This window comes from Eumetopias jubatus, unplaced genomic scaffold (genome assembly GCF_037043125.1).
Source record: "Eumetopias jubatus isolate StellerSeaLion01/CBP00866 unplaced genomic scaffold, mEumJub1_p1.0 scaffold_12, whole genome shotgun sequence".
NCBI lineage: Eukaryota > Metazoa > Chordata > Mammalia > Carnivora > Otariidae > Eumetopias > Eumetopias jubatus.
The window spans coordinates 112,684,465-112,702,351 of NW_028274818.1; the positions used below are offsets into that span (position 1 = coordinate 112,684,465).

The 17,887-nt window shown below is 51.1% G+C and overlaps 1 pseudogene; it reads left to right on the forward strand.

Annotated features, from left to right (window-relative positions):
- Positions 1–342: 342 nt before the first annotated feature.
- Positions 343–17,887, forward strand: part of LOC148162919 (acrosin-like) — a 39,734-nt pseudogene continuing 22,189 nt past the window's right edge.

Genomic DNA, 17,887 nt, shown 5'->3' on the forward strand with positions numbered 1-17,887 from the left:
GAACTGTGGTTGCAGCTTGCATGAGGGGCAGACCCTGACACTGCACAAAACTGGATCCTCAGATGATACAGAGCCTTCAAAGGGTAACTGGGAATGAAGATCCTGGCCTTGGGACAGAGGGAGGGGGTTGCACATGAGCCCCTATCCCCCGAGGGGTGCAGAGGAGCCTGTACAGAAAGCTGGCATCTTGTTTCAGCCTGGACCGGTTAAGCTAAACGGCTCCTGCCTGGCCTGACTATTGGGGTGGGGGAGGGTGGTAGCCATGCTGACTGGTCAGGAGGCCACAGAGGTTTGTGAGGTCACTGGGCTTCCAGGCCGGGCTGGGGCAGGAGTATGGTAGAGATGCTGCCAACTGCCGTTCTGCTGGCCTTGGCAGTGTCTGTGGTTGCCAAAGATAACGCCACGTATGAGTATGTGTCAGGGACATGTCCGGGGGGTGGAAAGGGTGTTTTCTGAATACCAAACCCCACCCAGACGCCCTCTGTCCAGGGCTAGGAAGGAGGCCAAGCTTGGGCCTTAGTAGTCCCCTGGGTCTCACAGGTGTGACCAACATCCCCAACTCAGAGCATCCTTCCTCCCAGCTTCATCAGCCAAGAGACCCCAGGGCTGACCCCGGGCTCCTATGCCTCCCGTAGCACAGACGCTGGGGTCCTTCCCTCACCTAGAGACTGACCTCACTGCCTCTTGCACATCAAGTCCCAATTTTTAGAAACCCCTTTCTTCCCACGGATAGTGAGGTGCTCCTCCTGTGGCTGACCCCAAAGACCCCAGGGTATTTTCATGGCATTCTTCTAGGGTCGGGCCTCCACCTTAGACTCTGACAGACCCCAAGTTACCCCCAAACTCTTGTGGCCTCTCCCCAGTTCCCAGAACTTCCACCCCGGAACCCGCTGCTCCCCACACCTGGGATCACTGGAACTGCCGTGGCTACTCTCCCTCCTCCTGCCACCATCCAACCCCACATCGCAGCCCCAACAACCCTGTGGCTGTTTCCTAAGTCTCCCGCCCAGAATTGGCTCTAAAGACCTCAAGCCATTACACCTCTCTCTCACCTCCTCTAGCCTCCCCCCTGCCTTGGGATCTCCCATATTTCTAAGGCCCTTATCATCCGTCTTGCTTCCTAGCGCGCCTTCTTTCCTCGACTTGGGGCTTCACCCACAAGACCCCAGAACTCATACTCCTCAAAACCAGTTCTGAAGTCTGCAGCTTCTGGCTTCCCTACCACCCTGACAGCACCTCTCCTCAGCAGCTCCCCCTCGGACCCTCCACACTCCCGGTTGCCCCATTTTGCCCAGCCCCCTAGCCCTGATTCCCCCATCGTGCAGCTGCGAGTACAGGCTGTGCCTCTTCTTGGTTTGAACTGTGCCCCTGGTCTCTCCCCAGTGCCCCCTGTGGGTTATGGTTCAGGCAGAACCCACCGGGAAGTGGAACCCTCGGGCCCTGGCCCTGGATGGTCAGCCTCCAGGTATTCATGTCCCATAATAACCGAAGGTACCATGCGTGCAGAGGCACCTTGCTGAACTCCCATTGGCTGCTTACGGCTGCCCACTGCTTCGTCTCCAAAAAGTACGTGTGGGAGCACGTGGAGGGGGGTCTTCAGAAAGGCTCTTCCCAGAAAGGGACATTCTCCAGGGCTCCATGTGCACAGTCTCCCCGGGGCTCTGGGCTTTGTGGCAACCAGACCATGAGTGGGTGGTCCCAGGCCCTTGCTGAGGAGGGCTCTGAGGATCATGATCACCAGAGGTTTCTGTCAAGTCCGTCCTTTCTGAGGATGACCTGGCTTGCCTCTGTGCCCACAGAAAAGTATATGACTGGAGACTGATTTTTGGAACAAGGGAAATTGTGTATGGGAATGAAAAGCCAGCGAAGCTGCCTCAACAGGAGAGATATGTCGAGAAAATCATCATTCATGAGAAATACATCCCCAGTTTAGAGCACGATGACATCGCTCTCATGAAGATCACCCCTCCCGTTCCCTGTGGGCAATTCATCGGAAGGGGCTGCCTGCCCCAATTTAGCACAGGCCCACCTCGAGTTCCCTAGGCCTGCTGGGTGTCTGGCTGGGGATTCCTGAAAGAGAAAGGTGAGTATGGGAGGGGCTCTCACAGGGGTAGGGACACGGCAGGTCATTTCCTCAGTGGTCTCTGAAGTGCAGGGGACATATGTGGTGCCTAGTGGTAATGTCCACCAGAATGCGGGACACTGTCCCCTTTTAGAGCGAGAGAAACTGGCAGCCGAGTCCCCTGTCCACAACCTCACCACTGATGGCTCGTGTGGTCGCCGGGTGGAAGGGTGCATGCAGCCCCAGGAGAACCTGGGCATTTTTCGAATGGGGTATGGGCTGTGGCTCTATCTGGGGCCTGGAACCCCAGTTGCTACCTTCTGGAAATGGGGGATTGTCCCCTGAAATGGCACTTGGAGAAGAGCTCGAGATGGGGTTTTGTGGTTGCGGGCCAACTCCTCCCCTCTCTGGACATCCATTTCCCCATCTGTGAGTTGAAGGGACATGTCATGTGCTCTCTGAGCTCTGAGACCCCAGAACCCAGCCCTCCAGACCTCAGTGAACCTCTGCTCCCCACCCTCGCTGGTCACAATGCGAGAATCCACCCCCCTCAATCCGAGTGACTTCGTTTTCTCTGGAGAGAGGGGACAGGGTTCTTGGCAGGCCAGCAGTGGGCAGCAAGGGTTTGACGAGTAGGTTAGGCCTTTCAGCTTTCCACAGGTGACCACATGGACTTTTTACCCAGTCACACTGGGGATGAGAAGAGAGACTGAAAGCTATTCTGTCCGTTGATAATGGAAAACTGAGGGCTCCTAATTCCTGAAATACTTTACCTGTTTTAAATATTTTCATTATTTCAAAAATATTGTTGGATATGAATTTGTGCTTAATATAATGCAAAATGTTATGGTTTAGAGAAGAAAGAATCAAAAATGTTTACTAGAAAAAAAAATGTTCACTAGCCCCATCAAGAATACAAGGATGTTCCAGGGTCATGCTTTCTTACATTAGAAGTACACACTGGTACCAGACTCTGGCCCTATCTCACTGTGACAAGGTGGTCTTCATCCCCTTTGTCTTTAAACCTGGGATGACTCATATGTGATATAAGACCAAATAAATCTCAAATACTTAACTCTATATTCTTTTCACATAAATCACTTAAGCAATATGATGATAACATAGCCACCTATGAAATACTCCCACTTGAGTAAATGCATGTCAGATGCATAATGGAATTCACACTACATAATCATCAAACTGAAATGTATCTCTTTAAATATAATTGCATATTTTCCTTTTCAATATATGTTGTAGGAAACTCATCAAAGCACTCTAATTTCTTTTTTTTATTAATTTAATTTTATTATGTTAGTCGCCATACATTATTACATCATTAGTTTTTGATATGGTGATCCATGATTCATTGTTTTTGTATAACACCCAGTGCTCCATGCAGTATGTGCCCTCCTTAATACCCTCCACCGGGCTAACCCATCCCCCCTCCCCGCTCCCCTCTAAAACCCTGTTTGTTTCTCAGAGTCCATAGTCTCTCATGGTTCAACTCTCCCTCCGATTCTACTCCCCTCATCTTTCCCTTCCTTCTACTAATGTCCTCCCTACTATTCCTTTTGTTCCACAAATAAGTGAAACCATATGATAATTGACTTTCTCTGTTTGACTTATTTCACTTAGCAGAGTCTCCTCCAGTCCCATCCATGCTGATATAAAAGTTGGGTATTCATCCTTTCTGATGGCTGAGTAATATTCCATTGTATATATGGACCACACCTTCTTTATCCATTCATCTGTTAAAGGGCATCTCGGCTCTTTCCACAGCTTGGCTATTACGGACATTGCTGCTTTGAACATTGGGGTGCACATGGCCCTTTTTTTCACTACATCTGAGTCTTTGCGGTAAATACCCAGGATGCAATTGCTGGGTCATAGGGTCGCTCTATTTTTAATTTTTTGAGACCCTCCACACTGTTTTCCAAAGTGGCTGTGCCAACTTGCATTTCCACCAACAGTGTAAGAGGGTTCCCCTTTCTCCACAACCTCTCTGACATTTGTTGTTTCTTGCCTTGTCCATTTTTGCCATTCTAACTTGTGTAACGTGGTATCTCAATGTGGTTTTGATTTGAATTTCCCTGATGGCTAATGATGATGAACATTTTTTCATGTGTCTGTTAGCCATTTGTATGTCTTCTTTGGAGAAGTGTCTGTTCATATTTTCTGCCCACTTTTTGACTTGATTATTTTTTATGGGTGTTGTGTTTGAGAAGTTCTTTATATATCTTGGATACCAGCCCTTTATCTATAGTGTCATTTGCAAATTTCTTTTCACTTACCTCAGAGGACTCAGCCGATTAAACACCTATCAGATAGCTGAGTGATTGTTACTGTGAAGATTCTTTTCCCTCCACCAAGACAAGACTCTGAAACTAAAGAAGGTATTTCCTACTATATACAGCAAATTTCTCCAACCACATATCCAGCCCAATGCAATCACATCACTGTTCATGGCTGACTTCCTCCCAGCTGGAGGGTAGACTCCCAACCTTACTTAACAAATGCCTGTTTTTCTACCACACGAGACACAGTTTGCATCCACACATTTGGGTGTCTGAGCCCAAAAACCATACCAAGGGAAAGTCAGGAGATCACTTTAGATACAGATGCCCCTTTAAATTCACACAAATAATGACAATATAGACATGGAACAGTATCTGGTTTCCTTTGATCACGTCCTAGGAAGGGAGTAAGAGCAGATGTGTCATGAGGAGAACAGATTAGATAAATCAGTATATCTGATGACATTCTTTCAGGCACACTAAAACCTTGCCGACACATCTGTCCCTTGAATCTTGGACAAAACATCAAGACGGTGGGCTAGAATGTGCCAGCCCTCATTTCCCACAGACACTCCATAAAGCACAACATATGGACAAACATAGTTTTGTCAGAACTCCAGAAACCAGCTAAAAAGGTGCAAAAGCCACGTGAATCCTTAACCAAGAAAAAGTCCTTACTCAAAATGTTGGGAAAGTTTGTGGAATTGTGCCTCCCCTTGCCATACCCCCAGCTGGAGCAGTGTGGTTTAGTCAGGAGGACACTTCTTAATTCTCAGTTCCATCATTTAGACAAAAGAAGAACATACTTGCTTATAAAGTACTGACTTGTGGAGGGATCTCCATATGATTTCTGTCTGTCCCTGGCTCAGAACAGTGATGGGTAAAGTGGCATAGTTGGAAGGCCTCTGATGGCAGGGACAGTTGCAGTGGATCATTAAAGCAACAGTGAGCTACAATTTGTGGGGGAAGCAAGACATTAACAAAGAGACATTTAATACAAATCCAAGAATTCTAGAAAAAAAAATGCAGGGATGAGAGTCTAAGGAAATTTAAAAGTGACTTGTGTGTGGAGAACTTGACCAAAACACACAGAAGTCCACCTTTACTTCTTTTATAAGATTTGAAAAACCAAACCTGAAAATTATTATAAATACATATTAATGGGACCACACATACAAAAATCTCATCTATGATATCAGTAACGTAATGTATTGTAGAAGTCATTTTTTTGTAATCCACATGTGTTGTGGACTGAATTGGGTCCCCTCTTAATTCATATGTTGAAATCCTAACCTCCATTATTTTATAGTGTCTGTATTTGGAAATAGTACTTCCAATAGGCAATTAAGTCAACATGGATCATATGGGTCACCTTCATCCAATATACGTGATTTCATATAAGTGGAGTTTAAGATACAGACACTTTTAGAGTTACAGCCGTGTAAAGACAGACAGAGAAGATGGATGTCTACAAGCCAAGGAAAGGGTTCCCAACAAAATTCAACTCTGCCAACCCCTTGACGTCCATCTTGTAGCCTCCAGAAAAGTGAGAAAATTAACTATTATTAATTACAACCCAGGTTGCGATACTTTGATATGGCAGCCCCAGCAAACAAATACACTATGGTAATGACAAATAAAGTATCAATAAACTACAGACAAAAGGAAATAGGAGGTAAATAAAAGCATCCCATTATTAAAAAAATCAACAAAATGAAGGCATTAAAAAAGGTAATGAGGGACAGCAATAGCTATAACAAGAAAACACTTAACAAAAAGGCATTGAGTTATTTTCCCACCAGTAATCCTATTAAATGTCCCATTCAAAAGATACAGATTGACAGAATGGAATGGATTTAAAAAGAGAAAATAACTATGCTGCCTACAGGATACTCTCCTTAGTTCTAAGGACAGACGTTGATAGATTGTTAATGAAACAATAAAAAAAAATAGACTGTGCTGAAGTAGAAACCGATTGAGATCAGTGGCATTTACACTAAATTCACACAAACATGAAACTGTAAGAAAGCAAAAGGACACATAACAATAATAATGACATTTCACAATTATAAATATATGTATACCAAACCCAGAGATATTAAATATATATAGAAATTTTGGCATGATTTCTAGGGGAACATGGAACATTTTCCAAGATAGACCTTATATAAGAACAATAAACATTTATTAACAACATTTTAAGAAGGGTAAAGTCATACAAACTAGCTTTCCTTATCATAATGAGATAGAATTAAAAATTGGGGCAAGGGCAGCCATAGCAGGTATGACTGCTATTACTGCCCACTTTGGGAGCCTCAAGGCACACGGCAAGGATATCATCCTTCAAGTAGCCCCTGCACATGAGCTTAAGGCAGGCATTTTCCTGACTGCTGTCACCTTCCAACTTCTAGCACATGTTGGAGCAGGCTGGTCCCTTCACAGCACAGGGTCAAAAACCTTCTTGGTGTAACAAGCACAGTTGTCAATTGCAGCCAAATGGACTGAAGGAAACTCTAGTCAGTCATGATAGTAAAGTGCACACAATCCACATAGAGACCTCCTTAGAGTACCTGGTTCTGGTGAACCGGGGCATTGTGCTGCTGGACAACACAGGACCTCTTCTTCAAAAAGCCATGACTGTTAAGGTCAAGAAATGTAGCTTATTTTCCAAATACATAGGAAACAAGCACAGAGGGTTACACATAATAATGAGATGGAGGAATATATCCCAAAAGAACAAGGGCAAAACTGCATCAAATTGCTAAATGAAGAGAAATAATCGATATGACTGTTATAAATTCAAAGTAATGGCTGTAAGATATTCATGGGATTTGAGAAAAGACTGTAGGCTCTCAGTCATACAAAGACAGAACATATTGAAAAGAGACCCAGACTTAGATAAAGAACTCAGGAACTGAAATAAAATACAGTAGAGGGAAGCAATAGCATATAAGATGAGGCAGAGGAATGGATCAGGGAGCTAAAGGAGGATTAATGGAAAACAACAAAGATGAACAGCAAAAAAGAAAGAAAATAAGAATAATAAAGTATGTGACAAGGTGAAGGGAACTCAGCGTTATCATCAAGATTGATAACATTCACTTTATAAAGAATCCTGAAGGAGAGAGAGAAAGAGGGGCAGAAAATTTATTTGAAAAAATAATAGCTGAGAATTTCATTAATTTGGGGAAGGAAAGAGGTATCCAGATCCAGGAGGCACAAAGAAACCCTCCCCCCAAAAAATCAAAGCAAGGAGGTGCAAACAAAGACACCTCATGGCAAAATAGTATTGATAAAGTGAGAATTATCTTAAAAAGCACTAGAAAAGAAAACTTGCATATAAGGGAAATGACATAAAACTATCAATAAATTTCTTAGAAACTTTGCAGGCCAGAGAGGTGTGGCATGTTACATTAAAAGTGCTGAAAGATACAAGAAGACGTAAAACAATATATTTTTGCACACAATATAGGAGTACTGAAATACACAAAGCAACTCTTAAGAGCCATAAAGGAAGGTAATCACAGTAATACAATAGAGGACTTCAAGACCTCACTCACATCAATGGATAGATTATCTAGCCAGAAAATCAACAAGGAAACAATGACTTTGAATAACACGATGTACCAGATGGACCTACCGGATATATTCAGAACATTTCATTTAAAAAATATTGGAATACACAATCTTTTCCAGTACATGAGGCATTCTCCAAAATGGATCCTATGTTAGGCCACAAAAAAGTCTCAAATGCAAAAAGATTGAAATTGTATCATGCATTTTTCTCACCACAATGGTATGAAACTAGGAAGCAATTGCAAGAAAAAAAGATGGAAAGAGCACAAATACATGGAGGCTAAATAACATTCTACCAAATATTGAATAGATGAAACAAGAAGTAAAAAAGGAAATCAAAAAATATATGGAGAAAAATGAAAATAAACTACAATGATCCAAAATCTTTGGAATGCAGCAAAACTATTCTAAGAGGAGACATTATAACTGTACAGGAATACATCACAGAGCAAGACAAATATCAAATAAAAAACATAATATTACACTTAAAGGAACTAGGAAAACAAAATAAAAACCAAGCCAGTAGAAAGAAAAAAAATAAAGATTAATCAAAAACAAATGAAATTTAAACTATAAACCAACCAAAACCCAAGAAGACCAAATTAATGAATCCAGGAGCTGTTTTTGTTTTGTTTTTTAAAATTTTTTATTGTTATGTTAATCACCATACATTATATCATTAGTTTTTAATGCAGTGTTCCATGATTCACTGTTTGTGCATAACACCCAGTGCTCCACGCAGAACGTGCCCTCTTTAATAGCCATCACCAGGCTACCCATCCCCCCACCCCCCTCCCCTCCAGAACCCTCAGTTTGTTTTTCGGAGTACACCCTCTCTCATGCTTGGTCTCCCCCTCCGATTTCCCCCCTTTCATTCTTCCCCTCCTGCTATCTTCTTCTTTTTATTTTTTCTTAACTTATATTGCATTATTTGTTTTAGAAGTACAGATCTGTGATTCAACAGTCTTGCACAATTCACGGCACTCACCATAGCACATACCCTATGGAATGTCTATCACCCAGCCACCCCATCCCCCCCACCACCCCCACTCCAGCAACCCTCAGTTTGTTTCGTGCGATTAAGAATTCCTCATATCAGTGAGGTCATATGATATATGTCTTTCCCTGATTGACTTATTTCACTCAGCGTAACACCCTCCAGTTCCATCCACGTCGTTGCAAAAGGCAAGATCGCATTCCTTTTGAAGGCTGCAAAATATTCCATTGTGTATATATACCACATCTTCTTTATCCATTCATCTGTCGATGGTCGTCTTGGCTCTTTCCACAGTTTGGCTGTTGTGGACATTGCTGCTATAAACATTGGGGTGCACACCCCTTTGGATCCCTACATTTCTATCTTTGTGGTAAATACCCAGTAGTGCAATTGCTGGATCTCCCTTGGGTGGGCAGAGGGGCGGGCCCTGGTCCTGCTGGGCTTCACGCTGAGGATGCAGAGAGAGGACTGAGGGACCCTGGACCCCCGCCCAGCCTCAGTCTGGAAAGGTCCGGGGTGGCAGAGGGGGGGGGTGTTGGGAACACGTGGTGAGTCCTGACTTCCGCATCCGGGTCTCAAAGACCCTGGATGCCTTGGCAGAAGGAGAAGGGCCTCCCTCGTTGGGCAGAGGGGAGCCTCATGTCCTGCTGGACTTTATGGTGAGGATGCAGAGGGAGGAGTGAAGGACCCTGGACCCCAGCACAGCGTCAGTCAGGGAAGGTCCATTGGGGGGAGGGGGGCTGATTGAAACACGGTGAGTCTGGACTTCTGAGTCCGTGTCTCAGAGAGACTGAGGTGAGGCCCTGATGAAAGGAGCAGATGCTCATGTGGGCAGAGGGGAGGGCCCTGGTCAACCATTGCTGGGGGGGTGGCTTGCGGAGGCCAGGGATAAACCCGGCAGGAGAACAGAGGGGAGCCCCGCAGAAGCCCACCCATGATGTCAGTCTAGGGAGCCCCCCCTGGGCGGGATGGGGACACGTGGCCAGTGCGGCGACTTCTGCATCTGGGTCTCCCGAGAACCTGGGGTCCTTGGTGGATCGAAGGAGCAGGGCCTCGCTCAGGGGGCAGAGGGGCAGGCCCAGGTCCTGTTGGCGTTTACGCTGAAGTTGCAGAGGGAGGACTGAGAGACCCTGGACCCCAGCCCAGAGTCAGTCCCTAGAGGCCTGAGTGGAGGACGGGGACACCCCGATTGTGTTCGTGCGTGCACTTGTGTGTCCCCCACTGGCCCATCCGGGTGTCCCAGACACGGGATGCTCCGGTGCCCAGGAGCCGATCCGCAGGCAGTAGGGACAGGCAGAGGCATAGGCACCCAGGGAGTCCTGGTGGAGATCAGAAGAAGGCCCGAGAGACCTAGACGCCCCAACTCAGCCTTGGGAAGCCCTGGGCTTCGTGGCCACACGTGTTAGCCACAGACTTACCCCGGTGGGCTCAGGGCAGGGAGGGCCTTGGTGATGGCAGACCAGCTTGGGGACAGCAGCCAGAGTGGCCTAGGACCTGCCAGGGCTCGAAGCGAGGACCCCCAGGGGACTCCCCAGGGAGCCCGCGGGACCGCGGCCCTGCTTCAGCCACGGGAGACTCCTGGGATGGAAGAGACCACACAGTGCGTGGCCACTTTGGCCTCAGGGCCTCCGAGAACCCCTGGCCGTTTGGATGGAGCACTGCCTCGAGTATGCGGGTGGGGGGCGGTGGCCCACGTGTTGCTGGGTGGCAAGGCAAGGACCGGAAGGAGGACTGCAGGATTGGGGACAGAGAACAGATTCGGTCCCGGGAGGCCCCGGGGCCAGATGGGCACCTAGGGCGTGCCCTGACTTCCCAGCCATGTCTCCTAGAGCCTGGGGTCTGGGTGGAAGGAGCAGGCTTCAGGGCCGCCCAGGCTGAGCCCGGTCCTGCGAGGATGGAAGGGGAGGACCAGAGGGAGGACTGACTGGGCCGCAGTACGGACAGGCCATGGAGGAGGACCCTTGTGGAGGAGGAGCCCACGCCTCCTGTCCGGGGGTCCACATCTGGCTGTTAGAGCCTGAGGGCCTGTGGTGAGAAGGAGCGGGCCTGGGGTGGGGCGGGCCTGTGTGTGTGTGAGGGTGGAGTGCGGGGTCGGGGGGGTGGGGCACAGGTCCGGTTGGGAGTCAGGGTGAGGACCCTGGGGGAGGACTGGCCATACCCCCTCCACCCCATCTCAGCAAAGAAGCCAGGGCACCGGAGTCTGGCTGTGCCCGAACCAGGGAGGATCGGTCAGCGGGGGCCCAACCTGGCACGCATGCTCACTTGTCTCATGGGCCAGAAGGCGGGAGTCCTCGGGGAGCTGAGGTCTTGGTCTGAGGGGCACATGCCTTCTATCTCACGTTGGGGACCTGGAAGAAGCGCAGGCCCTGGCAGGAAGAAAGAAGATTAGCGTCCTGGGGGCCTGAGGGCATCCCCACCCCAGGACAGAGTGGCCCGTCCCTACGACCAGCCCTTTGGGATCTTGCCGGGGGCTGAGGGGGTGGATGGAGACGTGGCCGTGGACGAGGACGTGCTGGCTCCTCACCCTCTTCTCGGAGCTCTCAGGGAGGTGAGGACCATGCTGGGAGAGGTCGGGGTCAGGTCATCTGGGGAAGCGCACCTGGGAGACACACAGGAGTCCCTGCTTCTGCCAAGAATCAGTGTGGGGACACCCGAGGGAGGAGTGAGTGACTCCCCACCCACCCCTCGGGACCAGGAAGGGATGGCCCAGAAGTCTGTGCAGCCCCTACCTGGAGGTCCTGGGAACCCTGGGTGGGGCCTGTCAGGCTGAGTCCCTCCTCCTCCCCAGATCCTTCCTCTCAGGATGGAGAGGGCCCGGGCCTGAGGGTCTGGACTCCGGTAGCAGAGGAGGCAGGTGCCCTGGCTCTGGGTCTGGCCCTGATGGTGGGGGGCAGATGAGAAATGAGGGGATGCTTCCCACAGCAGGATCCTTAGGGCCCAGGCATACCCTGTGGCTGCTGCCAGCCATGGGGAGACGGGCGATCGGTGGGCCAAGTTATTTCAACTGACTTTTCCTTCTGGCGTCTCCCAGAGATGAGGCCTTGGCACCAGGAGGGTGGCCTCCGGTCAACACAGGGAGTATTCCCAGGCCTTCCGTGGGGTCAAGGTATAGACGGAGAGGTGCGCCCATCCCAGCACAGACGGCACCCGAGCTTGGCCATCCCTGGGATCCCGAGACGAGCCCTTAGACCTCTGGCAGGCGTGGGCAGAGGTGGGCCCCCTGGCTTACCTTCTGTGGGGTCCCAGGGCTGGGCGGCCTTGCTGTGACCCTGTGGCCTCAGGCTGCGGGGGTGCGGCCCAGGCCCTGCCAGGGGAAATAGCAGTCCCCTGAGGGGCCAAGGAGGGGACCAGCCAGCTTGGACGGATGGGGACCTCACAGAGTGCGCCCCAGCCCTCCTGCCCCACTGGGGGCCGTGGGCCGTGCTCTGTGTCTGCACCCCGAAGTGACTCCTCCTTTTCTCCTCCAGGGGCTTCCAGAGCTCAGAGTCGAGGCCTAGGTCTGAGGCAGGAGCCTCTAAGGTCCCAGAGCAGGGGAGGTGCAGGTGAGTGCCAGTGAACAAGGTGAGTTTCCTGCTCTGAGCATGGAGCCAGGGGCTCGCCCATCCCACCCCAGAGGGGACCCCTCAGCACCCAAGTCCGACGCAGCGCACTGTCAGCTCCAGGACTTCAGGCCTCTGCTACCTGGGCTGCACCCTGAGGAGCCATCCCACCTCTTTCTTCAGGTTCAGCTCGACACAAACACCATGCCCCTGGGTCAGAGGAGTGAGCTCTGGAAGCTGGAGGAAGACCCGGGCCCGGCCCAGGGCCTGGTGGAGGCACAGCTCTTGGGGGCTGGGGAGGAGAAGGTCCCCCGCACCCCCCCCTTCTCCACCTTGGCCTCCTCCCAGTCCGCCGCCCCATCTGGCTCCTGCTCTGCCCTCTTTCTGGTCCCCTTGGAGGAGGGGTCTGCTGCTGGGTTCCAGAGTCGTCCCCAGAGCTCTCTGAGTGCCTGCCCCTCCCCCACTGCCCAGGCAGCCACTGCCTGCAGCCAGCCTGACCAGGGATCCAGCAGCTCCTGACCAGGGCTCCAGCAGCTCCGGTGAGGAGGGCGCCAGCCCCCGCGAGGAGCCCGAAGAAGCCCAGCCGGAGCTCCAAAACCTACTCCAGGGGAAGCTGGCCGAGCTGGTGGAGTTCTTGCTCCTCAAGTATCACATCAAGGAGCCGACCAGCCAGGCAGAGATGCTGGAGATCGTCGGCCAGGATGCCCTGGATGCCTTCCTTGTGATCTTGGGCCAGGCCTCTGAGTGCTTGCAGCTGGTCTTTGGTATGGATGTGAAGGAAGTGGACCCCAGCAACCACTCCTACATTCTGGTCCCCATCCTGGGCCTCACCTATGATGGGATGCTGAGCGGTGAGCATGGAGTGCCCAAGACTGGCATCCTGGTGGTGCTCCTGGGGGTGAGTCTCCTGCATGGCGACTGTGCCCCCGAGAAGGAGGTGTGGGAAATGCTAGGGGTCATGGGGGTGTATGCCGGCCAGGAGCATGTCATCTACAGGGAGCCGAGGGAGCTCCTCACCAAGGTCTGGGTGCAAGAAGGGTACGTGGAGTACTGGCAGGTGCCCGGCAGTGACCTTCCTGCTATGAGGTCCCGTGGGGTTCCAGGGCCCACGCCGAAACCAGCAAGTTGCAAATGCTGGAGTATTTGCTACAAGTCAGGTGCGGGCAGCTGGCTTCCTCCCTGGCCCTGTCTGAAGGGACTGTGAGAGATGAGGAAGAGGGGGCCTGAGCCCTGGGGTCCGCCAGGCCCTTTCCAGACTTTGCTGGGTTCGGCAGCCTCTCCTGCAGGGTGCTGGGCATGAAGTGAGGCCACTTGCTGGTTCTTCCCTGTGTGTGTGTGTGTGTGTGCCCGTGAAGACAGAGCCCTGGGCGTTTTAAGGAGTGCAGGGCCACGGAGGGTTGGGAGAAGAAAGCAGGGCAAGGAGCCTCCTGCGGGTGGGGGGGTTGTTTCCTGGGATGACTCCCACATCCAGAGCTTGGTGTCCTTGAGGAAGCTCTCCTGTGGGGTTCCTTGCCATAGAAGGTTTCAGCTGCTTCAGGGGCTGATTGTGTGAGTACCATCCACTCTGCAGCATTTGTTCTTACCCAGTCCAAGAGTTAAGAGTTTTATCATGTTCTTGGGGTGCCTGGGTCCTCTGTTGGTTAAGCGTCTGCCATCGGCTCAGGTCAGGATCTCAGGATCCTGGGATCACACCCCACATGGGGCTCCCCGCTCAGTGGAGACTCTGCTTCTCTCTCTCCCCTGTGTGTGCTTTCTCTTTCTCAAATAAATAAATAGCTTTAAGAAAAAGTTTTTCTTCATGCCCTGGACACCAGCCTGGACACCTTGCCTACTTGCTTGGGCTCTCGACCGAAATCACAGGCCATTGGCCTAGGGATGGGTTGGAAAGGTGCAAGAACGGAAGAAGCAAGGGATGGGGGTCAGAAGCTGAAGAGATAGAAGTTTCCTGGTTCTTGCTTCTGATGCCTTCCCGACCATCGTTGTGCAAATGCCAAAGGCAAGCACGCGCACACAAGCGTGGGGACAGGGGGCAGGAGGGCCCAGGTTCTGTCAGGAGTCAAGGTGACGACCAGAGGGAGGAAGGAAGGACCCTGGACCCAGTAGGGAATGTCCTGGGAGGCCTCTGGGTGAGACAACGGTGACATGAGGTGTCTCCTGAATTCTGCTCTGTGTCCCAGACACACTGAGCGCTTGTTGTGAGGAGTGGCCCTCAGGAGCAGGGTTGAGGGCACCGGCCATCCAGGGAGTCCAGATGGGGAACAGAGGGTAGGGCTAAGGGACCTGAAGGACCCATCTTGGGGAATCCCTGGACTGTGTAGCCTGATGCGACGTCCACAGTCTTTGCCCGTGGCTCTCATGGCAGTGAGGGCTTTGGTCCGAGGGAAGAGGCCTGGAGACAGCAGAGACAGCATCACCAGTGGTGCTGCGGCTCATGCTGAGATCCCTGAGGGAGGGCTCAGGGAGGGACCTGGACTCCAGAACAGGGACAACGCACTGAAGCCTGCCCCTGCTGTCCGCCCTGGGAGGCCTGTTTGTGCCAAGTCCACAGGCGGTGTGTCAGCACGTCCGCATCCTGGTCTGACAGAGGCTGGGGGCCTGCTTTAAAAAACCGGGGGTCAGGACCTAATGGAGGAAGACCCAGGCCTGGCACAGGGCCTGGTGGAAGCACAGCTGTCGGGGGCTGGGGAAGAGGAGGTCCCAGCAGCTTAGATGAGGAGGGTTCGAGCACCTGGGAGGAGCCGAAGTCACGCAACCCTCTCTCCAGGACAAACTCCACGTGAAAGTGGCTGCCCTGGTGGAGTTCCTGCTCCTCAAATACCGCAACAAGCAGCCGACCCGCCAGGCAGAGATGCTCGAGATCGTCAGCAAAGATTACCAGGATGACTTCCCAGTAATCTTGGGCCAAGCCTCCGAGTGCATGCGGCTGGTCTTTCTCATGGCCGTGAAGAAAATGGACCGTAGTGACCACTCCTACAACCTGGTCAATGTCCTGGGTCTCATCTGTGATGGGATGCTGAGCGGTGAGCATGGCATGCCCAAGACCGGCCTCCTGGTTTTGGTCCTGGGGGTGAGCCCCCTGCATGGCGACCGTGCCCCCGAGGAGGAGGTGTGCGAAACGCTGGGGGTCATGGGGGTGTATGCCGGTCAGGAGCACATCGTCTATGGGGAGCCCAGGGAGCTCTCACCAAAGTCTCGGTGCAGCAAGGGTACCTGGAGTACCGGCAGGTGCCTGGCAGCGACCCTGACCGCTACGAGTTCCCGTGGGGTCCCAGGGCCCATGCTGAACCAGCAAGGTTCAAGTGCTGGAGTATGTGCTCCGGGTCAGGCACGGGCAGCTGGCTTCCTCCCTGGCCCTGTCTGAAGGAGCTGTGAGAGATGAGGGAGAGGAGGCCTGAGTCCCAGTGGCGGCCAGGCCCTTTCCAGGCTTTGGTGGGGTCGGCAGCTTCTCCTGCGGGGTGCTGGGCATGAAGTGAGGCCACATTTTGGTTCTTCCCTGTGTGTGTGTGAAAAGAGAGAGCCCCGGGAGTTCTAAGTAACGCAGGGCCAGGGAGGGTTGGGGGAAGAAAGCAGGGTGAAGAGCCAGCCTCTCTGGGGGCCTGTTCTCTGCGATGACTCTGACATCCAGAGCTTGGTTTCTTGAGGAAGCTCTCAGAAGTTGTTCCTTGGAGTACAAGTTTTAACCAGCTTCGGCAGGTAAATGTGTGCGTGACATCCACCCCACAGCATTTGGACTTACCCAGTTCAAGAGTTTTAAGAGTTTTGTCATGTTCTGGAAATAAGGTGGGAGATCTTCCCTCCTTGTTTGGGTTCTGGAATGAAATCACGGGGCACTGGCATAGGAATTTGTTGGAAAGGTGGAAAAATGGAGCAGTCAAGTGACGGGGTCAGGAAATACGGAAATAAAAGATTATTCATTTTTGCTTCTTACTCCTTCTCGTCTGTCATTCTGCAAATTAACATAGATGCATGCGCCTTCACTCACTTAGTTCTTCAAGAAAGGAGGAGAAATGACATCTCAGCACAGAGGGAGCCCTGCTCACTGGCTCCTTGATTCCCAGACATGGGCTGAGCTCTGCTCTCTGGAAGGCCCTGTGTGTGAGCAGTGAGGACATTAGGAAAAGCAGCACACGTTCCACCCTTAGGGGACAGTCTAGCAGCTGCACTCATGGCAGGAAAGTGGGGAGAGGTGTCCTGAGACCTGCAGAAGAAGTGGAAGAAAGGTGAGGGAGTGCGTCTCCCGGGGCAAGCACTGCAGTGGAAGTGCCCCTGGCCTGGGTGGCTCAGGGTGTCGGGTCACCGTGCTCCCTTCTGTGCAGCTGATCACCGTGAACCCGGGGGGTGACAGTGGCCCTACTTGGAGACAGCGTACCTTAGAGGTGGGAGCAAAGTCTGAAATGGATAATTGCTCTGACATGTTCCTTCTGGATCATGGACAAACCAGGGAGAAATCTCCTCCTGGGGCAGGAAAAGAAGATATCCTGCACTCTCATCCCAAGGCCGTTGAACACAGTGCACAGACTAGGTGTTTTATATCTGTCATCTGCAAGTATTTCTGAAGAAATACAGTGATATTCCTTTGAAGTGGAGCCCAGAAGACTCTAGACTGGCACTCTTGTCCTGACCATGCAAAGCCGGAACCCACTGCTTAAAAAGTCATTTTAGTTTGATTATCTGGAGTGTAATTTGGACAGCTATAAGTAAGCAAGGTCTAGGTTTTGGTCAGGGGAGAAATGAGTGAAAGGAGTGGTTTGGTGGAAGAGCAGCTGGGAGGGAGGGAAGGAGCTGGTCTTTGACTCACATTCCAGGAGCTTTGTATTGTGTCCAGCTGGGACAATTCCCTCACACCTGAATGCCACACATATTCCCATATATCTCATATATATCCTCTGATTTAGAAAATGGATTGAGTTTTACTTATGAAGCACCCTCTTTGGCTGATTAGCTATTCCATGTCCTATTGAGCTGCACATTCTCTAACATGACCTCGGTAACAAAAAATAAATAAATAAATAAAATAATACCCCAGAGGAGAGAGTGGAAGGCCCTGGGATCAAAACACACTTGAAATCACTGCCATTCATCAAAGTTCCAATATGTGCCAGGCACTGTGCAAGGTGCTTTCCATATATCACATGCATTCCTGCAGTCCTGCAAGACGGGGCTTATCAAACCCACTCACTTAACTCACTCACTTCAGAAAGAACCTGAGGCTCCTGGGACTTAGTCATTTTCCCAGGATCACATGGCTAGTGAGTGACAGGGCAGCGACTAGAACCCGAGTCTGAATTCATGTAGAGTCCACGCTGTTCCCACCCACTGCAGCCTGTGGCCAACCTTCCGAGTCCTACATCATTCCTGAGGACAGCATGGTGTCTTCCAGGTGACAAAAAGAAGGATGCTGTGGCTAAGGTACTAAAAA